A 21826-nucleotide genomic window follows, 5' to 3' on the forward strand; every position below is an offset into this window, starting at 1 on the left:
AAAGACACATGCACCCCAATGTTCATTCCAGTACTATTTACTTTTGTAAATAGCCATTTACAATGGAAGCAACCTAAATGCCCATTGACAGATGAATAGATAAAGAAGATGTGGTACACATATACAATGGAATATTACTCAGCCATAAAAAGGAATGAAATTGGGTCATTTGTAGAGACGTGGATGGATCTAGAGACTGTCATACAGAGTGAAGTAAGTCAGAAAGAGAAAAACAAATATCGTATATTAAAGCATATATGTGGAACCTAGGAAAATGGTACAGATGAACTGGTTTGTAGGGCAGAATTTGAGACACAGATGTAGAGAACAAATGTATGGACACCAAGGGGGGATAGCGGCGGGGTGGTGGGGGTGTGGTGTGATGAATTGGAAGATTGGGATTCACATGTATACACTGATGTGTATAAAGTTGATGACTTTAAGAACCTTCTGTATAAAAAAATAAATTAAAAAAAAGGAAAAATTATTAAAAAATAATTAAAAAATAGAAAACAAAGTACATTTACCCTTATTTTTAAGAAATGCAAGTTAAGCTAATACTTGTGGATAGAGGGTCATCATGTCTGCAACTTACTCTCAAATGGTTCCGAGAAAAAGAAACAGGTACATATAGCAGATAAAGCACATATGGTAAAATGTTAACCTTTGGGGAATCTGGGTGAAGGATATATAAAAATTCTTTGTACTGTCTTTGAAAGCTTTCTGTATACAGTACAAAGTTAGAAATAAGGAAAAAAACTGTACATTTACCTAGAATTTTATATACAGTGAAGGTATTCTTCAAAAAGGAAGACAAAATAAACTTTCAGAAAAACAAAACCAAAGAGAATCTAGAACTAACAGAGCAGAGTTGCAAGGGTCACCACAGGAAGTGAATCCAGCTAAAGAAAATGAGACTGGAAATAATTCTTGCCTTATATGAAGTGGTATGATATTAATTCAAGGTAGGTGAAAAGTTAAGGAAGCATATTGTAATCCCTAAAATAACCACTATAAAACTAGTTGAAACAGTGAATAATAAAATTCTATGTAGGAGATCAAATAGAATACTAAAAACAGTCAATTATTTTCATTATTTTAACAAAAAGTAGGGGAAGGGATGGAAACTAGGGACTTGAGGGCTCATGGCCCAGTGTTCTGCCTCCTTGGTGTGGACTGGACCCTGCTGGCCCCTCAGCAGAAAATTACTAAAGAAATAAATGGTATTCTACAAAAATTGAGGCAGAAGATCAAAATCTGAGTCATAGGCGGGTTAAATTTCGATAAAGTGCAGGTGAACTGGGAAATGACGTGATTAAAAAAATATGATTATGTGTTTCCAGGAAATGGCTTGGTAGCATACAAAGATGGGCAACTCTTAATTAAACAGAATATTCAAGGTCACCTTGAATAAGGCCCTAATCCAAGATTTAATCAATGACTGTCTGAGCTACATTGTAGAAACCGAACTCCTGAAGAAGAAGGGGTGCTTTCATTGAAATTCTAAATGGGATGTGAATTCATCCTCTATTGAAAGAAGCTGCAGCCCCAAAGAACACATGGAGTTCTATACACATTATAAAGAAAGAAAATGTAAGACAAAATGTGTAGCAAATCTGTGGAAAGCATTTGCAATTAAAGGCCTCACGTTTTCTGTAGGAGGCCAGATCAGCTTTGAGGTCTTTCGGGATGGATAGAGCAAGAGGTATTGCCTGGGACATGTGGAAAATCATGGTTATAAGACCATTTCTCTCTTTAGAGACAACACTGTGGCAGGTGGCAACGACCATGAGATCTTCACAGACCTGGGAACTGCAGGCCACACGAGTCTGTGCCTGAGGACACAGGCAAGATCTGTGAAGAGCTCTTGTACTAATGGTCATTTTCCCTGAGGGAAGAAGAGGGAGCTAATGAGCCTGACAGGGTCATTCGGTGGCCAAACCCAAGGTCTCCCCTTCATATGCCCACACAACCCAGCCCAGGCCAGGCTCTCCGCAGGGTTCAGTCATCTCATAGGGTCCTGACAGTGATATCCTCAAACAACAGAGAAACCTCCCTCTATCCCCAAACACGTGAGGCCTTCCACCTCCAATGCCAGAAGAGAGAAGAAAAGACTTGTCAAGAATGGAGCAAAGGAATAACCCCACCAATAGACTTTATCCCCCAACTCCATATTTGCAATCAGAGTATGCCTGGGCTTTGGGGAAACTTCCTATCATTCTAGAAAGATAGAGAAAGAACAAATGTGCCGGGACCCTCCCTCGTCATGGGTCCTGTGATAAATGTAACAGATATTTATATTTGGACCCCCTGCATCAACAACAGAAAGGGGGATTTGTGATGAGAAAGAAAGGACAGGACAATTACAATGATTCAACCCTGGGACAAAAGTCTAGAAACACTTTCTGAAATGAAGCTCCCTCCTGAGCGTCAGCTTGATGGGGCTTTGAAACTGAGAAGAATGTGATCACTGTGGTGGTATTCAGTTAAATGACTCTGTACAATCTTTCTTTTCCAATCCTGCTTCCTGTTTGTGAGATGCAGACCTCAGAATGGGCTGCTGACAGATGACAGGCCAAGTGACCACTGACCCCAAGTAGTTTGCACTCAGCTCTCCCAGAAGGCAGATCAGCTTTGTATTCACTACACCTTGAATACCCTGGCTGGTTCTGGGTAACCATGGAGATGGGAGGAAATAGAAACCAACAACCCCTGGTTAGAGAACTGGCACCAGCAGAACAGTCCTTCCCTTGGATGTAGGTTCAGATCCGAGGTCTGGAGAAACTAACTTGGCATGTTAAATTTTACTAAAAGTATCTTCTTATTGGACCTGACTGGCTTCCCAAAGGCATAATTTGCCTCTAGTTTCTCAGGTAAGAGCTTAGATTATTCATAGGAATAGGAGCTTCACTTTATCTCTCTGCAGACTTTTTAATATAAGTTGTCCACCCAGGCCCTCACTTAGACTTTGACTTAAGGGGTGAGAGCAGCTGTGGTTGGGACCCTCTCTCCTCCCTTCCACATTCTGCAAGTTCTTTGTGAAACTGGAGGCAGCTCAAGGCCCTAGTTCAGATCACAGCTGAAGAGAGCTCCCAAGGTAATTGTTCACACGTCACTTTTCGGTATTTGGCAACGTTGAGACCCCCAAACCCTGCACAGATAGGTGCTGGGGCCAGCTTCAGTCTACAGCGTGGCCTCTGCTGGGGGTCACCTACCTGAATCCTGGGCCAGGGGGAACCCTGTGCTCTGCATGCCCTGCCTCCCAGCCCCTAACAGTTGCTTGCATCAGATAAACCTGGTTCCCTCCAAACCTTCTGGCTGCTCAGTCTTCTCTTAGCTCAGGATTGGGTTGGGAGAACAAAAGAAGAAATGCTGGCCTATGAAGTCTGCCCGGCTCAACCACTCCATTTACTACACACAGGACTGTCGTTTCTCAGTGATTCCCAGGCATGACCACCCAGTGGTATATTTCCTAGTAGAATTTTGCAAATGATACTGCAATGACCTTTCAAAGTGAAAAGCAGCAAATTAAAGTGATTTTATTGTTTCCTAAAAAACAAGGCAAAACAAAATAAAAAGGCAGTGAAGGCTAAACAAAGGACAAAGAACAGATGATAAAAAATAGGACAAATAGCAAGAAGGTACAATTAAACCCCCAAATATCAGTAATTATACTAAATATAAGTGGACATAATGCTCCTATTAAGAGTCAGAGATTGTTAAACTGGATAAATAAGCAAAACTCAGTCTATATGCAGTATACAAGAGATGAATTTTAAACACAGGAAAGTTGAAAGTAAAAACATTGGAAAAGTTATACTATGTAAACACAGCAAACTAAAACTGACATGACTATACTTATATCAGATAAAGTAGACTTCAGGACATGGGGTATTTCCAGGTAATGAATATTCATAATGGTAAGAGAGTCAATTTAACAAGAGTATCTAAAAATATTAAATTGTATGTACCTAATAACAGAGCTCAACAAAACATAAATAATAACTGTCAGAACTAAAGAGAAAACTAGAGAAATCCATCATTATTGTTGAGCATACTGTAGGATTTTATTTACATGCATTTCTAGAACACAAAATACTAATCTAATCTGAGGCAAATCTCATTAATGGTTGATCTTGGTGAGGGTTTGATTGTAAAAGGACATATTATATTTTCTCAGGGTGATGAAGATACTTTCTTTCTTGATCGGGATGGTGGTTTCACAGCAGTACATACTTGTCAAACTCTTCAGGCCATACACCTGTGCTTTTTATTGTATGTAAATTCTTTCTCAACAAAACCTCAAATCAATGCCCAGTATTTTCCATAATGCCCTTTTGTCACTTACCACATTTAATATTGGATTTTCTACACATTTAAATGTGTTATTTCCCCTATTGGAATTACAGAGTCCTGCCTGAGTTGTTTATTTACCTTTGCAATTTTGCAGCACTTTTCCCTATTTGGATAATCAGTAAATACCAAGTGAGCAAATAAAAATGAACTATAAATATTGAATCCTGCATTTTAAATTGGATTAAGTTTATTTTATATTGTAGAGCAGGGATTAGCGAATGCTGCCCCATGGGCTAAATTTGGTGCACTGCTTGTTTATGCATGGCCCTCAACCTAGGAATGGTGTTTACATTGTAAATGAAAAAAAAAATCAGAAGAAAATATTGTGATAAATGAAAAATGATATGAAATTCAAACTTCACAGAACATAAATGGAGTTTTATTGTAACATAGGAAAGTAAAAAGATGAGAAAAGACATACCAGGCAAACACTGAGCATGATGAAAAGTTGATATGGTTCTTCTAGTGTCAGATAAAGGAGGCTTTGGGGGCACAGGGTATTACCAAATATAACTGAGGAGAATTCACAAAGGTAAAAGGTGAAATAGAGATTTTTACTGGGCTGACATAAAGCCCAGGAATCTGAATTGTACCAAGCCCTCTGTAACAAAACCTGCTCTAGAGTAACTGGAATAACAAAATAATACTTAGTCATGAGCCATATAAATAATCAGCTATTTCACAAGATACAAAGTAACAGATGGGGTCACACAGATTTAGTGAGAGGAGTGCAAGTGATTATGTAGGCTCTAGGAGAGGATACAATTTGGAAGGCTGTGAGATAAGGAGATAACTGGTTTCTGCCTACACAGTTTCAGCAGCTTTGCAAAGATGAGATTTATAAATACTTTATAAATTAAAGAAATTAACTACAGCATCACTAAACTGAAAGTACCACCTACGCCACTTGCACAGTTTTCTATTAATAGTGAGTGAAGCATTAGCTGCCAAGGCCTTGGAATAAATTATTATGGAATTAGAGCTTGCAGAGATGAGTTATTGCCTCTCATATATACATTACTTGTAGCAAGAAAATACCATATTTGGAGTCAATCTCTTGGAGAGTCCAAAAGCTACACACAGTTACATTGACATAAGAGCTTAGACTTACAGCCTTATTAATGTTTTATAGAAACAGGGTGGAGAAGATAAAATGGATAGTAATTTAAATGAAGATGCGATGGTTCTTCAGTACTTCTTAATCCTTTTGGTCTCTCAGCTACTTCTAAGAGTACAAGAAGGCATCCCTTGTTTTAAAAAGAAGCACATCATTCTATAGCGTTATTTATTAAGGAGGGAATAAATTCAGTATTAATTACATGAAAGAGTATAGTTAGAAAATAGTTGAGGTCTACATTTAATAAATTGTCATATAACTCTGTAATATGGGTATAAAGAGGTTTCTGTTCAGGATCATCTACCTATAGTTAATAGAATAATTATAACTCTTACTGGCAAATAACAAACTCATTGGGACTTGCTTCATCAAAAAGGAAAATTTATTAGCAGAACAGAATATAAGGGTAATTCACAGGTCACAAGGGCCTCATGTGGCCAGACCTCAGGAAAAGAACTGGAACCACCAGTATGACTGCCATTAGAGCTTTCTCGTTAATGGTCACTTTGGGCGGTTTCCTTGTTCAGTCTTACTGCTGAACAACCTCTTCTCATACCTGAAAATAGCTGCTGTCAGCTTTCAAGTTTAGAATCCCTATTGTGGAGGGATGCCATGATAAAGGTTAAATGTCTGGATGCCTTGCTAAGGAACTATTTGGTCTGGTTTGTGTCAGTACCTCTCCTAGTCTAACCACAATGGGTCCTGCTACTGTGTCCAGAGAAAGAGGTCTCACTATTCCAATCTGACAAGTTATCGCTAGTCAAGCCAGAAAATATAGTAATAGGGCCAGATTGACAAGATATCATGTGTCTAAAAAATTCCCTCATCCATAAAAACAATGTTTGATTTTCATTTGTTGCCCTCAACCCACCAACCTGGGAAGCTATTGAGAAAATAACGATAAGAAGATGAGCTTAATATGAGTCCATGCTCTTTTAAAATTAGTATCTAGATGCATTTGTCAGAATTCATTAAAAGGATACTAAGGGTTTATGCATTTAAGGTATATAAATTTTACCTCAACAGCAATAACCAAAAAGCACTAGAAACAAATATTGAACTCTGGTTAATAATATGCCTGTTGAGGTATTTGTGGGACCATACTGATGTCTGTAACTTTGTTTGAAATGCATCAAAAAATAATATACATGAATCAATGGTTAGAGGGATGTGTAGACGAATATAGACAAATAGGTCTGTGATAAAGCAAATATAGTGAAATGTTAATTGCAGCACTGACATAGTATATATATGAATTTTTACAGAAAAATTCTTTCAGCTTTTTTGTATGTTTGAAAATTATCCCAATGAAATATTGGAAAAAAATTAAAACGAAATGAATCAGCACTTCCTCACATAATGCATTCTCAATTAGTATTTCTATACACTTGAGAATCTAGAACAATCTCTATGCCTACTACTTTAGATAGTATTTTACATTGCTTTAAACTCATTTGCCTTTGGAGTTTCTAAATTCAACGTGTACCTTTCTCACTGATTACAGTGGGTCATCTTAAACATTCCTTTCAAGTTTTTAATTCCACAATGAAGAGTTATGCATTTTTAAATACAAAAGAGCAAAATCTGAAAATATAAATTATCTGTATACTCACTACTCAGAGATATTTGGTGTATGGTCTTCTAGAATTTGTTTTAATAAATGCCCTTTTAAAGGTTGGAGAGACTAAAGCAAATATACAGGAAGCATGTATTATCTTTGCCATTTAATAGATCTGGCTAGAAACCCTGCTTTTTAAAAACCGAATTTATCATTTCCCACCTGAAACTTGTCATGACAAATATTTGTTTTTATCCTTCAATCCTTTCTCATTGACCTAGTCCATGGGTATTTTATGTTCTATTGATTTTCTCAGCTAGTACAGTATTTCATGTAATTCTACATGTAATTCATAATACAATATTATTGGATTGTACTGTCTCAATAACTTAAGTACTGAGATGTTTATCAAGTACTGCCTAATAGGCACCACTATGAATTATGCCACAAAAATAATATAAAAGGAGTAAAACTTATTTTAAAAAATAGAATTATGCCACAAAAATAATATAAAAGGAGTAAAGCTTATTTAAAAAATATTAAACAGGTCATTTTGTTGAATGGTTAAGACAGGTAACTACCTTGAGCCCCAGTTCTAGAACCTTAACAGCTTCAAAGGAAGTAAAATAAGATACTTGTAGCACTTCCTCCACTGCACATCACATGCTCAGTAAATCTAAGTGGGAATTGCTATTAGTATGCTACTTTAAATTTGCATATTATTAGCATATTCACAGACTAAAATATGCTAAAAATGTCTCTACTTAAAAGAGACTGTTTCAATATTTTCCCCATAAGTATTTTTTAAATTATTGATATTTTTATTAAGCCCATTTTCATTGATAATGCAGCCCAACTTCAGCTTAGACAAGTTATGACACCACAAAGTCTGAATTTTTTGATTCTCAGTAATTGAGATTTTGTTATTTAAGAATCTAACATAATGAACCTCACTTAATGTTTTAGAGTCTTTGGGATGACATCATTCTTTTATCTCTATACTGGACTAGTGACTCTGGTACTTCATTCGTGTGCAATGCATCACTAAAAACAGTAAAATCTTTGTTCCTCAAATGATACAATATTATTTATGTTTTCTCTTTGAATTAAAGTTTTTCCATTTGTCACGAAACAGCCTTTACTAATCTGTTCAAATCGTTTGTATAATTCTCACTTCCCATCCATGTTTGCTATATTTTTTCAATCAAAAAGAAGAAAAAATGATCGATTAATTTTGCTGTCCTCCTTATCTGATGGAATTTCCCTTCCAATTCCCCTTATGTGAGTCAACTGACATGTGGCAAATACCCTCCTCACAGTTGGATGGGTAATAGCAATTGCACAGTTGCTGAATTTTGCAACACAGGTGCTTGGATTGGCTCTGCTTGCCTGCCAGCAATATACAGATCTTGGCAGTCCCCGCACAGTTGTAAAAAGAAGCAGAGGAAGAGCACATACTCATTCAGCTGGCACTCATCCTTTTCCGCACTGAGGCCCACAGTTGAGCCAGACTCACTGCTTTCATTGCCTCTTAGCCCCTGAATCACTGTCAGATTCTTGACCTAAATCTGCGACTTGCAAGGAAACCATTTTGGTTTAATTACAAATGTGCGAGTTTAATATAGAATGTGTTCCTTCATGCAATACTTACTACCAACAAACGAGTGGGAACTGAGAAACTTGAAGATAGTATTTTTTCTTCCTAATACAAAATGGAATGTTTCTACAACAGAAATAAAAATACATTTAAAGTGAGGTTTTCTTTAACAAAAAAATCATATATTTGCTATTAGTTTTTAAATTAAACCTTTGATTTTCCAAACATTCCTTGGTCCTATGTACTCGAAGATGTACCTTGAGAGAATGATTGCTATTTACGTATGTGGGTGGGTCTAAAATACTACTTGTGACTGTTTTTCAGCATGAGAATGTAAGAAAATTTGTCTGTAGTGAGAATTTATGCACTGGGCAAGTTTCTAGGAATCTTAGTACAAATTAGAGGCAGACTCACCCTTGAGGAACGCATGGTAGAGTTGATGAAAATGTTAGTGTGATACCTTCTCCTAAAAAGAAGGAATAAAATGAAGTGATACTTGTGGGGGAGTGGCAGTTGTGCCTGATAAGGGTCAAGAAAAGCAATAGAAAGAAACTGATATATACTCGGGACTTATAGGATGTGTAATACTTCTTTAGGAAAGTGTGCAGATGTAGATAGTTTGGACAAAGGGAAATGGAAGAGTAGGTTTGTTTTGGAAAATGGGATTTACTTGTGTTTGTTAGGATTAACTAGAGATGTGGTCCCAGAGATCCTCTTGGATCAGAAATGAAGAACTAATAATTTTTCCTAAGGATTATGAGGTTTATTTAAACATAGGCAGTGTGGATTGTATGTCAGAAAGAACACTTGATTTACACCCTCAACTAATGAACTGATTCCACTTCTTGAATTTCCTGATCTCAGCTGCCCCATCTCACCTCACCATAATACACTGAGTTAATCAAAACAAAAATCTTAGAGTCATTCTCAAGTCTTCCTTTTTCTTCATGCCCCATATTCAATCCATTAAAAAGCTCTGATGTTCTCACCTTCAAAGCGTATTCCACCTTCTCATCCAAACTTTCGAGCCATAATCTTTTCTTGCCTGCAGTATTTTAATAGCCTCCTTATTGGTCTCCCTGCTTCTGTTTGGGGCACCTTTCCCAAGAATCTTTGCCACACAGAAGTCAGAATGATCTTTCAAAATCTAAATCAGATCATGTCATTCCTCCACTTATTACTGTTGTAATAGCTCTCCATTGAATTTATAATAAAATGCAAAGTCCTAATGCTCTTATATGACCCTGCACGATTGAACTTCATCTCCTGTGGCTCATGCTATTCTTTCTAAATTCTAATCTTTTCCTCAAACACAATAAGCTTATTATGGCCTTGGGGTCTTTGCACTAACCTAGAATGCTCTTCCTCAGACATCTGTGTGATGATCTCATTCTTGTTATTTTCATCTCAGATTTAGATCACTGACTTGGGGGGCCATTTGTGACCATTCAGCCTAAGTCATCCTCCAGGCATACGGTATCACAGTGCTCCTCTAAATAAGACCTTCTGAGTAGCTGGAAACATAAATAAGGAACTTGCAACAGAATGGAAATCAATGCACTGTTTCCTGATGGAGAAAGTTTTGCTGTGTAGCAAAAAATAGTATCTTATGTATAAAGAGTCATACTTGCTATATTCAGAAACTGCAGAAGCAAGTATGGTGAACATTCTAAGAAAAAGTGGCTTTATCTTGATCAGAAAACAGACCTGATTATCTGACAAAGAATCTGCCTGGGCATGGTATTATGACTTTTTTGCTTTTTGTTAACCTCCTATCTTATCAACAGAAAAAGGGAGGAAGGGAGTGTATAGGGGTAACAGAAGGTCAAAGAAATTCTCTCTGGGTGTGGTTGTTATTCAAATTTTGATGCTTCTTTTCCTTTATCTTTTGAGGGGGCGAAATGGCCTGGGTTTTGGGCAAGTCTTCACATGCATTTCATCTGTTCCAAAAACCCAGGATATAGGTGCATTCTGATACTGATTGAAGCAAACTGTAAGTGTTCATTTTGGAAATTAAAGACTATAAATTGTATTTTCATTTAAGGAGTCCTATTGGCTATATATTTTTTTTCCTGTAAAAGGATCAGTGCCTTGGTTGAGATCCCAGAGTTCTGCACTGCGGAGCGTGGAAGAGCCATTTTGGCCTGGAAATGTTAAGGGCAGGTGTTACCAGTTATCCATAGACATTGAAGGACTTTAGTAAATTTCTTTGCCAAATGTATAATTTTGAATAACACTGCCTTCATGGATCCTCCAGCATGAGTTAGCAGCAAAATACTGCTCTAAGGAGTTGAAGGTGAAACTGAGTGAAGCCCTGTGGGGCTTCCAGGCACGGAGGCCCTTTTGTCCCCCATTTCTTATAGGCAAGACTGCAGCCTTCATGACCTTCCCTGAGTTCCAGAAGGTGGATTCAAGTGGTTACTAATCAAGGGAGGGAGTAGCCAAGAAACCACCTGAGGCAAGAATGAAGGGACCAGAGAAGCTCAAGATTAGGACACCAAAGGCCACCTGAGATGAGATTAAAGGAGTGCAGGCCCTACACACACCCTAATCTTGTCAGAGACTTCACCTTCGAATTATTGTTATAAAACCCCTCATCAGGGCTTCCCTGGTAGTGCAGTGGTTGAGAATCTGCCTGCTAATGCAGGGGACACGGGTTCGAGCCCTGGTCTGGGAAAATCCCACATGCCGCGGAGCAACTAGGCCCGTGAGCCACAACTACTGAGCCTGTGCGTCTGGAGCCTGTGCTCCGCAACAAGAGAGGCAGCGATAGTGAGAGGCCCGCGCACGGGGATGAAGCGTGGCCCCTGCTCGCCGCAATTAAAGAAAGCCCTCGCACATAAACGAGGACCCAACACAGCCATACATAAATACATAAATAAATTTATTAAAAAAAAAAAACCCTCATCAAATCCTTTGGGGTTGGGACACATAGTTTTTCGAGGCAGAGCCCCTGGTGTGTCTCCCTTTGCCTGACAAAGTAATAAAGCTATCCTTTCCTACTTCACCTAAAGCTCTGTCTCCGAGATTTGATTTGGCACCAGTGTACAGAGAGGTCGAGCTTTTGGTAACAAAGGTATTAACATGTTTGATGGAATTATTTAGCATCATTCATTATATTGCAGAAAAATGCCTGTCAAAAGCAACAGTATGGGTATTCAGTTGTTGTTATATATATATTTTTCCCTGCAAATAATTTAACAGGTTTGGCTGCCTTTTTACAATTACGTGTTATTATTTGTTTTGAATAGGTAATATATGCCCATGCTACAAAGTAGAAAAGGCGCTCAAAGACAGAACATGACAAATAATTCTCAGTCTGACATTTCTATCACAGTCATCTAGTTCCTTCCCCAGAGGCTTTCACTGCTATAGTACTTTTAAAACGTGTTTCCAGAGAGAATCTATGTATATCTAAGCATAGATACCAAACATATTGCTTTTAAATAGAAATAATAATGTAATCGAAAGTGGGGTCCGGCTGCTTGCAGCTCAAAATCTAATAAAGAGGCCAGGTTGGTGGAAAGGAAAGTTTTCTTTATTTTGGATGCCAGCAACCAGGGGGAGGGTGGACGCCTGTCCAGAGGCCAACTCCCCCCCTCCCCTGACAATCAGGGGGCAAGAGCTTCTATAGACAGAGGGAGGGGCTACAGGCAGAAACAATACAGTCAGCTCTGAGAGTCACCTTGAAATTGATCATCGGTGGTCTGACCAGCGTCAATTTGATTGTTTTAAGTACAGTTAATCTTCAGTTCCAGGGTTGGTTTGTTCCCATTTCTTTGAGGCCAGATCTCAGAATTGTGGCAGCTTATGTCACGCCTACAACCTGGTCATCACATTGTTGACTTCTTCCACCTGCTGGGGGTTTCAGTATCTATAAGACAGCTCACAGGATATGGCTCAGAATATTATCTGTAGCCCTTTAGGAGGAACTAAAGGTCCTTGAATTTGCTTAATGACTAAACTATTATTATTTAGTCTTGTTGGACTGTTTTCCCTTGTTTCTGTATTTTCTCATTTCTCTGATTAAACTTATTCTTTGGCTAAAGTTTTTCCACAGACAAAAGGCAGGCTGAGGACATGGGGGGGCAAGGGCCATAGGGTCCTGCTCTGTTTCAATAACACATCTTTAATATTATTCACATTGATATCTTTCAATTAAAAGAATATTTGAGATTTTTCCATATCAACATGTAAGGAGCCAATTACCTCATCCAACTGCTGCATGGTATTCCATTTTCTGAATAAACCAAATTAGCTTTAACACCTTCCTATTAGTGGACATTTATGTTGTTTTCTAATCTTTCTCACAAAGAAGAATTTTTTTAAAGTCTTGGAGAAGTCCTAGGATACTGTACTACTCTAACATTTTTTCACCCTGAGAAATAGTGCCCTTATTCAATTTACAGGCAAAAAGTTTGTATTTAACATACTTTTTTCCCTGAATTACATCATCAATTCTTTTTTGTGCTCCTATTTCAGTTTTCACAGTTAGCAAGCTGATTGTGTTGTATCTCCTTCTTCAATCGTTCCTATTCATCTTTGGCTTTTTTTACTCCTGCTTTCCTTTTATCTTATTTTGTTTATTTTTCAATCCTGTCATATTGTCAGTGTGTTTTCAGCCAGGATCGTTCTCTTTTATGATGTTCTTAATGTGGGCTTCATACTTGAGATTTTATTTTTTCCTCCTTCTGTCTTGTGCTTTGCTGACTCATGTGTTGTATCTCTTGTTACCTATGATATCTTTCCTGAATTCTTTTATCTCTGCTTTGAACTATTTGTTATATAATTACTTATTAATATTTTTTAGTTTAATGGCAATATATTTGGTCACAATTTTTATCTGCTCCAAGAATTTTTTTTCGTAGTGAGTGTTTTTTGTCCATCCTTTATTTTCCTGATTTCTTTTTCTTTTGATTCTAGCATTTTCCTATAAATCCTGTGCTGGTTTTGATCTTGGGTGGCCTTGGCCTGCATTGGCTTGGAGCAGGATGTCAGTTCCCAGCCAGAGATTGAAGTCAGGCCACGGCACTGGACTACTGGTTAGTGACAAGACCCTGGCCCTGCGTCTTTGTAGAAATGAATTCCCACAAAGACGGAAAGTAGTGAAACAAGTAAAGTGTTTATTAGGAAGAAAAAGAGTACGTGCCAATAAGCACACAGGGGTGAGCTCAGAGAAAGGTCTCGCCCTCATGGTAGTTTGAATCACTTATATGGGGCATTTCTTCTCGGTTTCCTTTGGCCAATCATCTTGCTTTGCCTGGTTCTGGGTCCGTATTTGGTATATCTCAGGGTCCTTCCCTGTGTGCGTGCGCATCTCTTAGCCAAGATGGATTATAGTGAAGAGGCCTATGGGTAGGTTGACATAACTCCCTTTTGACCTCCAATGAGCCTTTCTGTGCATGTACAGTCGGGAAGGTCTCCCTGACTTCAAGAATGAGATATATGTGATCTCTGATCTGGGCAGGGCTCAGCTTCTCCTCCATCCTGCTATTTTGGAGTATCTGTCCACAGGAGACAAACTCCGGCTGCTCAGCCTGGGGCCCATCTATCTCCTGCCTCAGTTTCGTAATTTCATTGAGTTCAGTTTGGGACCAAGAATTTGCAGAAATTTTGCAGGAGGCAAGAATTTTTCTTAGAACTTACTGAATTAGGTCATTATTTCCTTAGTTTATTACTGAAAAATATTATATTTAAATTACATTTTGATATTTAATTATGGCATCTACAATCTCTTAGCTTAGTGGTCCCCACTTGTTCATCTTGAGTGCTATTTTTTTAATTAATTTATTTATTTTTAGCTGTGTTGGGTCTTCGTTGCTGCGTGCGGGCTTTCTCTAGTTGCGGCGAGCAGGGGCTACTCTTCATTGTGGTGTGCAGGCCTCTCATTGCTGTGGCTTCTCTTGTTGTGGAGCATGGGCTCTAGGCATGCAGTCTTCAGTATTTGTGGCACGTGGGCTCAGTAGTTGTGGCTCACAGGCTCTAGAGTGCAGGCTCAGTAGTTGTGGTGCATGGGCTTAGTTGCTCCATGGTATGTGGGATCTTCCCGGACCAGGACTTGAACCCGTGTCCCCTGCATTGGCAGGTGGATTCTTAACCACTGTGCCACCAGGGAAGCCCTTGAGTGCTATTTTAAAACAATAAAAAGAAGAAGCATTTGATGAATTTACTATGCCCGAGCCGCGAGTTGATTTATTGCATCTCAGGATTAGCGGCACCATGCCTCTTGACTTAATCGAAAAAGCATCTCAGTGAAAAATGAAGGAGTCTTTAAATGCTGCTGAACATATAGGCATATTATATAAGGTATATCTGACAGTTATTGAGCTTCTATTACAACAAAAATAAAATTAATGGTGGAAGTGCTACTCAAAATGAAAACTAGTGCTGTGATCCACTAAAAATAATTTTACAGTTCTTGTGACTATTATTTGAAACATTTTCAGTAGTCTTTTCTACAGGACAATTAATACCAATAGTGTGATCATCAGTTGATATCACTATAGCTGAGTTATTTGTTCTTGAGTGATATATCTCTTTGAGTTTCTGATGTAAGATATCTGACACACTGATTTACAGGTTTTGAGGATGTAGTTTTTTTTGTTTGTTTTTTCTTTTTTCTTCTATTTCCAGCATAGGAATTTCTGCACAGATGTCACACATAATTCCAACCTATACCCCTTTACTTTTTTAGAATTAAAAAAAATCTTTAAAAATGCAGGTCAGCAGCATTTAGGGTCTAACATTTTAACTAATCATATTTCTAGTACTGAAGACTGAGCCAGACAAAGACCAAACGGACCGCTGAAGGTGAATACTGGTTTATCCCATTACCAAGCAAGGCTGAAAAAATGTGAAATAAAGCCAACAGGAGAAACGAAGAATAAACTGAAATAGGGCATTGCTAAGGCAGTTTTCTGTCTATCACACCTATCTTGGAGTGGAATCCAGATAAATATCCCTTCTGTGGAAGGGCCCTCCACTAGAATTACCTCTTAGAACCTACCAGATATTGGATTTCCCCACTGATAAATTAAAATTATATTAAATATAATAATCTTTCTCCTCTTCCTTTGCCTGTATCTGGAGAACTAGACCAGCAATCCCCACCTATTTCTGCCAAAATTTATTTCAACATTTATATCACATAACACTGTGTTAGACCTATGGAAAGATAATTCATCTGAAAGGATGAATTATCTTTCCATAGGTAAAGCTAGCCTGCTTTTGAAATTCTGCTAGTGCAGAAATAAAAGAAAATTTTAGAGTATTTATAAACATATAAAAATTTATTTTTGAAAGATCAAAGGAATTTTTATACTTATGAAATTGTAACAATGAGTTATAAAGAGAGAATAAGTTGAAATTAGAAAAACTATATGAGATGCAAAAAAATATAAAATTTAATAAAAATAATTGTGGTAATAAAAATAATGGATTAGTTACAGAAGACAAATCTGGGAGGAAGAGCAAACACCAGAAGGAAATTTTCCCAAATCAGAATATTTCTAAGGAAAGGAATAAAGAAAAATTAAAGTGAGGGTAAAAGGGGACAGATTCAGGTAATTTGACTCATGTATAATAGGACTATGGGAGGCGAGAACGGAGCAGACAGAGCAGAAATAACAAAAAGATATACACATGAAAACTTTCACCAAATTAAGATGTATATTAACTGGCAGATTGAAAGTAGCTTTGAAATCCTAGGGAAAATTATGTTAGATAAATAATACTTAGATATAACTTGGTGAAATTTTATTTATGTATTAGTTTCTTATGGCTGCTGTAATACAGTAACACAAACTTAATGGTTTAAACAATGGAAATTTATTCTTTCACAGTTCTGGAGATTAGAAATTTGAAATCGGTTTCATTGTGTCAAAACCAAGGTGTCAGCAGGGCCACCTTCCCTCCATAGGCTCTAGGGAAGAATTTGTTCTTTGTCTCTTCTACTTTTGGTGGCCACTGGCATTCCTTGGCTTGTGGCTGCATCACTTTCAACTCTGCCTCTGTGGTTACATTGCCTTCTCTTCTGTGTGTCAAATCTCCCTCTGCCTCTCTCTTATAAGGATACATGTTATTACATTTACTGCTCACCTAGATAATCCAATATTATCTACTTCTCTCAAGATCTTCAACTTAATCACTTCTACAAAATTATTTTATGCAATATAAGGCAACTGTTACAAGTTCCAAGGATTAGAAAATGGCTGTCTTTTGGGCTTCCATTATTTAGTCTGTGAGTTATAAGTATGCTTGCATGTACGTGTAAATCTAGTAAGCACCCAAACAAAAGATATAGATTATATGCATAAAAACAAAATTCTAGTTGCTCTTAGACTTTCATTCTGTAGAGAATTCTATGGAGTTGAGAAAAATATATTTAAATGGTGATATTATAAATTCAATGAAATAATCATTTATTTGTGAGGACACCAAAAGATTTTCTCAACTATAAAAAGGCTTGGTTTACTTCTCCTGAGGAAAAAATTGTGTTGAATTACAGACGAATGGGAGATGAATCAAGGTTAGAAACTTAAGGATAGGGAAGTCATTTTATAAAGGTCTGGAAATAAGCACAGACCTTTATAAAACTGACAGACTTAAACGTCAAATTAAGTCTCAGGGCTGGAGTGCTGGCTTGGCTCAGTCCAGATTTACACCCAATCTCTAGGTAATCTTCAGTCCTATGGCTTTATATACCATCTTTATGCCGGAAACAACTTAATTCATATCTCTAATTTAGACATCTCCCCACTACTCTACTCTCATTTAACAAAGTGTTTTCTTGGTTTCTTTCTTAGAGACCACATAGGCATCTGAAACCTAGCATGCCCTGAACCAAACTCTTGTTTCTCTGTTAGATCTGTTTCTCTATTTAGACCTACAGCTTTCCCTGTCTCAGAATATGATAAATCCATTCAACCAGTTATTTAAGCAGAAAATCTTGTAAAAATCATTGTTTACTCCTCTCTTTCTTTTGGCAAATCTTGTTGGCTATGGCTTAGAAATATAATAAATATAATACCTCTTACTTCTCGACAGGTACTAACTAGGCTCAAGCCATTCTTTTCTCTTGCCTGGAATAATTAAACAGCTTTCTTTATGCCCATTCTTGCCTTTGTGTAATCTAGCCTCCAAGGAACTAGAGTGCTCCTGCTAAAATAAAGGATGATCATGATTATGTTACTTATCTGCTCAAAGCCCTGTGATGGCTTCCTATCTGCCTTTCTCCTCACTTCCCGCCCCATTTCCTACCACCTTTCTCTATTTCCTCCAGCAGTTTAGATCTCTTGCCTGTTCCCTAAACACAGTAAGTGAGACGATCTCCCCAGGGCCTTCTCATTTGTTCCCTCTGCCTGAACTTAAGTGACACAGTGTCCCCAATCATTCCACTACTCAATTTCTTTAGGTAGGATCCAAGCCAGACTCAATTTACTAAAACTGATATGCCTTGGAGGGATAATGTAATGTGATAAATCAAATACTTTTCATTAAGACATTAGCATAGGATAGTTGGAATGTTTGTTCTTCCAAGGGATAGTGACAGTCAAAAAGAGGTTGAAAAGATGATTGAAAGACACCCTAGAAAAAGTTAGAATGTTTTTCAGGCATTAAAAAATATACATGAAAAAGTAGAGTTCAATATAGCAGTGCCAGCGAATGATCAAGAACCTTAGGTGCTCTGGAATTCGAGGCATTCCTTTGTAGCCTTCAATCTACTCTAAGATAAGAAAATTGCTGCCTCTCTAACTGGCTGTAACACCAGATGACCTGAGAGGAAGGACATGGTATTCACTCTCTGTCTTTGAAAACTTCAAAAATCTTAAAAGAAGGACTAGTGTTCTGTTAGAATTCTCACTTAATATTTTGCACATGACTTCAAAGAGACAACTCCAAGGGAGATTATTAAAATTTTATCTTTCATGGTTATGTGAAAATGTTAATTCACTTACCAAAGAGAATATTATGCACACATTTGGTTTAAAATTGAAATGCCACAGCAGATGTTAGCATTTGAGTTTTTCACTCACTTATTACTCTGCACAAAGATAGTAACTTCAAAATTAGCATATTACAATGTTGTAATACAATGATAGCACATTTCAACTAAAGAAAACCAGTAGAATGTCTTTAAAGGCAATGGGCGGAGGAAGAGTCCTCTTAGACTAAAAATGTCATTTTGTGTCTGGGGCTATAGACTAAAGACTCATTTCCACTGATGTGGTGAAAAATAACAACTAAACCAAGTTTTGTTCCTCCTGTGGAAACTTTAAGAAAGTTTTTAAGAAAAATAATATAAAAGTCTTTAAGAAAAATAATATAAAATTACCTAGAGTGCCTTCAAAGGGGTCCTTGCAAGTAGGATTCCTGAAGTTTAAGCTATTCTTCATGATAAATTTTTTTCTGGGAAAATGCTATTTTTTGTTCCCAAAGGTCTAACAGCCTAATGAAATTTGCATTATAGATGTATATGCAATCCTTTATATCACCAGTGACTCCTAGACCACTGTACAAGAATCTGTATCTATATTTTTTCTTTTCTTTTTCTTTTTGCATTCATGAAAAAGAAAAGGAAAGAGGAGAGGAAAGAAGAGAAAAAAAGAAAAAATGTCCTACACGCAAAATGGGGGAATCCATTTGTTTACAGCCATTCTATCAGGAAAAGAGTATGCCCATGAAAATTTAAATTTGATGTGGAAGGAAAGAAAAAAAAAAATACTATGGAACATTAAGAAATGCTAAAAATGAAAAATTCCAAAAACTTGAGACTAACACAAGAGTGAAAATTACCATCTGCTTAAACTGTAAAAGATACTAGAAAAAGGGCTTCCCTGGTGGCGCAGTGGTTGAGAATCTGCCTGCCGATGCAGGGGACACGGGTTCGAGCCCTGGTCTGGGAAGATCCCACATGCCGCGGAGCAACTAGGCCCGTGAGCCACAACTACTGAGCCTGCGCGTCTGGAGCCTGTGCTCCGCAACAAGAGAGGCCGCGACAGTGAGAGGCCCGCGCACCGCGATGAAGAGTGGCCCCCACTTGCCGCAACTGGAGAAAGCCCTCGCACAGAAACGAAGACCCAACACAGCCATAAATAAATAAAAATTTAAAAAAAAAAAGATACTAGAAAAAATTACTAAAAAATAGGTAGTCAACACCTCATAAATTCAAGTTTTACTGCCCTCTTCACTAGGGAACCACTCTTTCTGAAGGATATCTGCTGCAAGAAAACATTTGTATTTTCCTGATATGATATTGATAGTAGAATATTAATATAAATGTGAATGTGCCCTAGGCACTTTAAGAAGTGTTGAATTTTGGTTTAGGCTGTGAAAGTAAATATTGCACTGAACAAAGTTCAACAGTCAAGAAAGACTTTATATAAGGCTACTGCAATAGGGGAGAGAGACTGAACTCAACTCCCCTGAAATAAAAGATGTGAAGGTTTCTAAGTGTTGAGGTGAGCTAGTGAAAAAGTACTGGAGGACTTTGGGGGAGGGTTGACCAGTGGGATGTGTCGAGCTTGTAGAGTTATCCTAGAGTTCGAAATGTTTTCTTCTGGGATTAAGCCATCTGTGGCTGGTAACTGGCTCCCAAAGTAGTTAGGCTTCTACCTTCCCATCGAGACTGAGAGATGGAGGCACTATCTCTTATAATGTTTAATTTCAAAGTAATAGTTCTCAGATCCTTGAGAAAGACACTTCCTGGGTAGTAAAACTGGCAAGAGGTCAAGAGGCTGGGAGATTTATATACATTTCAAAGGGACAGAGAGAGAATTTACAATTGCAATATTTCTGAAGCAAATTCTCTAAGAAACTGGAGGTCAGAGGCCCACAGCCAGGAAGAAATCTGTCTAAAAGTTAGTCAAGCTGAGGGGAACAGTAAGGCTATCTTGGTCAAGGCAATGACTTTGAATTTATATTCCAGGTTGTATTAGGTATACTAGTAACCCTCCCTTTGGTTAAAATTGGGAGTGGCTATCCTAGATAGATGATAGATAGACAGACAGATGATAGACGATAGATAGATGATAGATCATTCTCTTCATATATTCACTTCAAGGATTATAGAATGCTTAACACTGTTACATACATTTTTATAGTTTATTATCCAGAGACTTCTTTGATAAGTTTTCCCCCCTTTTCTCCCTGAACCATTGAAGGAAATCAAAAAGAATTAAAACAGAATAGAACATCTCACTTCAGAAAAGCAAGGTAATACAGTAATTACCTCAAGCAAAAGACTTCTGCAAATTCTTCTGAGGAGAAAAAAAACTCTTAGTACTCACCTACCTAGTTTAATAATCATTAAGTAATTAATCCCTAAAAACATCTCTTTTTGAGCCTGGTGAGAATGATTATTTATCCATATTTTTGAGAGTTCACAGACAGTTGATACTCTTTACATGAAAAATGCAATGGAAAATGGGAATTAAAGTTCTGATTCCTTATCTTGAATCTGAATTACTATTATTAATTATTGTCAAGTGAAAAAATTCTGGTTTAGCTCAAACCAAATGATCTTCTGTAATAACTGCAGTTACATAAAAGACTGTAAAATATTGTATGTATTTTATGTACTCTTTCTAATTTTTCAAACATACCTCTCAAAGCATATATTTATGGTAAAAATGACATCCTGAAAAGATAACTTTCTGGTGTGGAGGTCATAGAAAAAAAGTGTGCATGCCAAATTCATTTTACACATTCAGTAATATCTGTTACAGTTCCTTGTTCAGAGAAAAACAATTAGGTCCTCAGATATCAATATCAAGTACATTTCTTTCTCATGCCAAACTGCAAGTTTTATAGTTATCTGCTTGTGAGTAAAAAATGGTATGAATATCCCCCCACTTGCTGAAATCAGAATCACCTGGGAAACTTAAAAATACTGATGTCTAGGTTCTACTCCCAGAGATTCTAATGTGTAGTCAAGGTTGAAAGTTAAGAATCACTGAGTTAAATACCCAAATACCAATGTGAAATTATCTACTCTATATATCTGCAATTCCCTTTCTCATCACCTCTTCTGCCCTGAAATTCTCAAGTATTTAGGATGGCCCATTTGATGGCTCTCCTCCTCCTCCACCCCTGCCCCCAACTTTTTTCTTCTACTTTTTTAATGCTTCTTCCTGGCTCTCTGAGGATTCACAGTGCAATTTTCCTGCTACACAGAGGAACTGAACTTGGCTGTATCTCA

At 37.5% G+C, this 21826-nt stretch overlaps 1 pseudogene; it reads left to right on the plus strand.

Moving 5' to 3' along the window:
* The first annotated feature begins 1120 nt into the window (after nt 1-1120).
* Nucleotides 1121-1876, plus strand: LOC103014644 (phosphomannomutase 2-like; annotated as a pseudogene).
* The last annotated feature ends 19950 nt before the right edge of the window (nt 1877-21826 follow it).

This window comes from Balaenoptera acutorostrata, chromosome 4, assembly GCF_949987535.1.
Source record: "Balaenoptera acutorostrata chromosome 4, mBalAcu1.1, whole genome shotgun sequence".
NCBI classification, from domain to species: Eukaryota; Metazoa; Chordata; class Mammalia; order Artiodactyla; family Balaenopteridae; genus Balaenoptera; species Balaenoptera acutorostrata.